Source organism: Schistocerca gregaria, chromosome 9, assembly GCF_023897955.1.
Source record: "Schistocerca gregaria isolate iqSchGreg1 chromosome 9, iqSchGreg1.2, whole genome shotgun sequence".
NCBI classification, from domain to species: Eukaryota; Metazoa; Arthropoda; class Insecta; order Orthoptera; family Acrididae; genus Schistocerca; species Schistocerca gregaria.
This window is the reverse complement of record NC_064928.1, coordinates 212,501,532-212,505,682: the sequence shown is the minus strand read 5'-3', so window position 1 is coordinate 212,505,682 and position 4,151 is coordinate 212,501,532. Positions and strand designations below refer to the sequence as shown.

Below are 4,151 nucleotides of genomic sequence, written 5' to 3'. Positions count from 1 at the left end.
CGGATGGACGTATACGGATATGGAGTAAACCTCATGAATTCCTGTACTCTGCATGTCACAGGGGGCTGTTCAAGCTGCTAGAGGCTCTAATGGTGCGGAGCGTGTGCAGTTGGTGATATGCGACGCCTAATACGTCTAGATAAGACTCCGATAGATGACAGCTACGTAAGCATTCTATCTGATCACCTACATGTACATTGTGCATTCCGACGGACTTACGCAATTCCAACAGGACAATGCGACACCCCACACGTCCAGAATTTCTACAGAGTTTAAGCAGTTCCGCTGGCCACCAAACTTCCTATACATGAAGCCGGCCGAAGTGGCCACTACAGTCTGGAACCGCGCTACCGCTAAGGTTGCAGGTTCGAATCCTGCCTCGGGCATGGATGTGTGTGATGTCCTTAGGTGAGTTAGGTTTAAGTAGTTCTAAGCTCTAGGGGACTGATGACCTCAGGATGACCTCAGAAGTTAAGTCCCATAGTGCTCAGAGCCATTTGAACCATTTTCCCTATACATGAGCATATGTGAGATGCCTTGCAACGTGCTGTTCATAACAGATCTCCAGCCCCTCGTACTCTTACGAATTTATGGAAAACTCTGCAGTATTCATGGTGTCAATTTCCTCCAATATTACCTCAGACGTTAGTCGAGTTAATGCCACGTCGTGTTTCTGTATGCTCGCGGGGTTCCTATACGATATTCGCAGTTTGACTCTTCAGTCGTATAATCGCATAGGGGCTCATAGACATCCCCGAACACGATAAAACTTTAGCAACTTAAATGCTCTCTCAATATTACACGCTATAATGAAGCATTTTAAACACAATAAACACAAATCCTTTCGTGAGAATAGGCATTACGTGCAGGGGAAACACCGACTGTTGAAATTAAGATTTTCAGAACAGCCATAAGTCGAGCCCAGTATGTTTCATTGACTTGTTTCGCTCCTTAATGTAAAAACCATCTACGGTACTTTAAACTGGACATTAGACAGTTTTATAATGGTGCTCTTGGTACGTTAAAAGACGGAAACCAGTCAAACAAGCATACAGAGTGCGACGTTTCGCTGTCTTGAAATGCTCCCATTGTAGAGACAGAGCAAATCGATACCCAAGCAACGTACATTATACCTGGCGTCCATAGTTGGAGAGGGATCCCAATGTCAACCAACCGCCAACGCTTTAATGTTACCGCCAGTAGACCGAACTCGAACCAAGGCCAACCACTTCATTGGTTCCAATTTGCCACCCGTAGACACTAAGCAAATCTCGGTCAACGAAGCGATTGGTTGTCGCTCGTTGACCTACGTTGGCTTAGTAAGTGACTAGGGCCTCCCGTCGGGTAGACCGTTCGCCCGGTGCAGGTCTTTCGATTCGACGCCTCTTCGGCGACTTACGTGTCGTTGGGGATGAAATGACGATGATTAGGACAACAAAACACCCAGTCCCTGAGCGGAGAAAATCTCCGACCCAGCCGGGAATCGAACCAGGGCCCTTAGGATTGACATTTTGTCGCGCTGACCACTTTTTGTTTGTTTGTTTGTTGCATCTGCTCGGGTCGCACGTCGTAAGACATCCGTTTAAGTTCGTTGTTGATCGTTTAACTCAGGTTTTTTTTTTTTTTTTTATTATTATTATTATTACAGAGGGCAGCTAACCCTCTGACCGAACACGCTGAGCTACCGTGCCGGCAAATGTATAATGCTTCACGATTTTGCGTGTCATCCTTACACAGGGGCCATGTTAATCTTCTCTGTATCGTTCCAATTTTAGTATATGTACCGCCGAAGCGAGTACGATACTCAGCTACCGGGGGCGTACGTTGGTTCAAATGGCTCTGAGCACTATGGGACTTAACATCTATGGTCATCAGCCCCCTAGAACTTAGAACTACTTAAACCTAACTAACCTAAGGACATCACACAACACTCAGCCATCACGAGGCAGAGAAAATCCCTGACCCCGCCGGGAATCGAACCCGGGAACCCGGGCGCGGGAAGCGAGAACGCTACCGCACGACCACGAGATGCGGGCGCGTACGTTGGCTTAGTGTGTACACGCCTTAAAGCAATCCCCTTTTCTGTGACCTGTTTTTCCAGATATTTTTAATTTCATGTTTTATTTTGTGTTGAAAGAAACAACGGACTCTCTTGCAACTATGAGTACATTTATCTTAACGTAATAATACTTCTCGCGACAGCGTGCAACGGTGCAACCACCGACTACATACTACAGGTTATTGCAACAGAGCGTTTCGCTCTCTGAAAAAGTCCTTTTAACTTTAATATTAAGGTGAAGTGAACTACACTGAATTTAGAGTTCTACGGTCTGAGCTTTTGTGGAGTCGAGACATATTCAACGCTATTGCCAAAATATGCAATTGTTGGGAACATTTTAACAATTGTCTAATTTAGAGAATTGCATCCGATTGTGACCGAGCTCTGAAAAATGTTAGCATTTGTTCATGACTGGCTCTCACAATACACGGTATTAAGTTTCAGATAGGTGTCCAGCGTCTTTATTGCATTCTCCTGAATCTGAGTTTCCATGTTTAAAGATTTGTGCCTACGCAAGTTGTGGAAATTTCTGAAGAATGACGAGGTAAAAAAAACCGGACCACGGTCCTTGCATTTTGCGCAAATAATTTAATTACGTAATTTCATTTCATTACTTAACTACCCGTTCGCCCTTACGCAAAGCGCTGCGGTGGCGCAGATGCGGACTCCCTGATACTTTTAATCACGACGCAGAAATCTGTATTAAAAAGTGAAGCATATTGATAATGTACTGTGATAAGAATATGACAGCTCTGATGCAGCACAGTTACGCTGAACATATGAAATAATATTCACGCAAAGAAAAGGTACTGAGATTGGATTTGACTTCACAGAACGAAATTTCGGAGATTAAATTTATTCCCTGTGCTATTCACAAAAGACAGAATTTTAATTCGCACCAAGGTAATTAAAGAACATTTACATTCCTATTTCATGGCAATTAGTGAGCAAAGTAACCAATGTAGTTAAGGTTGTTGTTGTGGTCTTCAGTCCTGAGACTGGTTTGATGCAGCTCTCCATGCTACCCTATCATGTGCAAGCTTCTTCATCTCCCAGTACTTACTGCAACCTACATTCTTCTGAATCTGCTGGGTGTATTCATCTCTTGGTCTCCCTCTACGATTTTTACCCTCCACGCTGCCCACCAAAGCTAAATTTGTGATCCCTTGATGCCTCGGAATATGTCCAATTAACCGGTCCCTTCTTTTTGTCAAGTTGCGCCACAAAATCCTCTCCTCCCCCATTCTACTCAATACTTCATCATTAGTTATGTGATCTACCCATCTAATCTTCAGCATTCTTCTGTAGCTCCACATTTCGAAAGCTTCTATTCTCTTCCTGTCCAAACTATTTATCGTCCATGTTTCACTTCCATACATGGCTACACTCCATACAAATACTTTCAGAAACGATTTTCTGACACTTAAATCTATACTCGATTCAACAAATTTCTCTTCTTGAGAATCGCTTTCCTTGCCATTGCCAGTCTACATTTTATATCCTCTCTACTTCGACCATCATCAGTTTTTTGCTCCCCAAATAGCAAAACTCCTTTACTACTTTAAGTGTCTCACTTCCTAGTCTCCCTCAGCATCAACCGACTTAATTCGACTACATTCCATTACCCTCGTTTTGCTTTTGTTGATGTTCATATGATATCCTCCTTCAAGACACTGTCCATTCCGTTCAACTGGTCTTCCAAGTCCTTTGCTGTCTCTGATAGAAGTACAATGTCATCGACGAACCTCGAAGTTTTTATTTCTTCTCCATGGATTTTAATACCTACTCCTAATTTTTCTTTTGTTTCCTTCACTGCTTGCTCAATATACAGATTGAATAATATCGGGGAGAGGCTACACCCCTGTCTCACTCCCTTCCCAACCACTGCTTCCCTTTCATGCCCCTCGATCCTTATAACTGCCATCTGGTTTCTATACAAATTGTAAATAGCCTTTCGCTCCCTGCATTTTACCCCTGCCACCTTCAGAATTGGAAAGAGAGTATTCCAATCAATATTGTCAAAAGCTTTCGCTTACAAATGCTGGAAACGTAGGTTTGCCTTTCCTTAATCTTTCTTCTAAGATAAGTCGTA

General features: G+C 43.3%; 1 non-coding gene across 1 annotated transcript; it reads right to left on the bottom strand.

The window, feature by feature from the left end:
- Positions 1-1,692: 1,692 nt before the first annotated feature.
- LOC126292493 (U6 spliceosomal RNA) lies at positions 1,693-1,799 on the bottom strand. The gene has a single exon (XR_007552227.1). It is a non-coding gene; the product is annotated as a U6 spliceosomal RNA (small nuclear RNA).
- Positions 1,800-4,151: the final 2,352 nt, after the last annotated feature.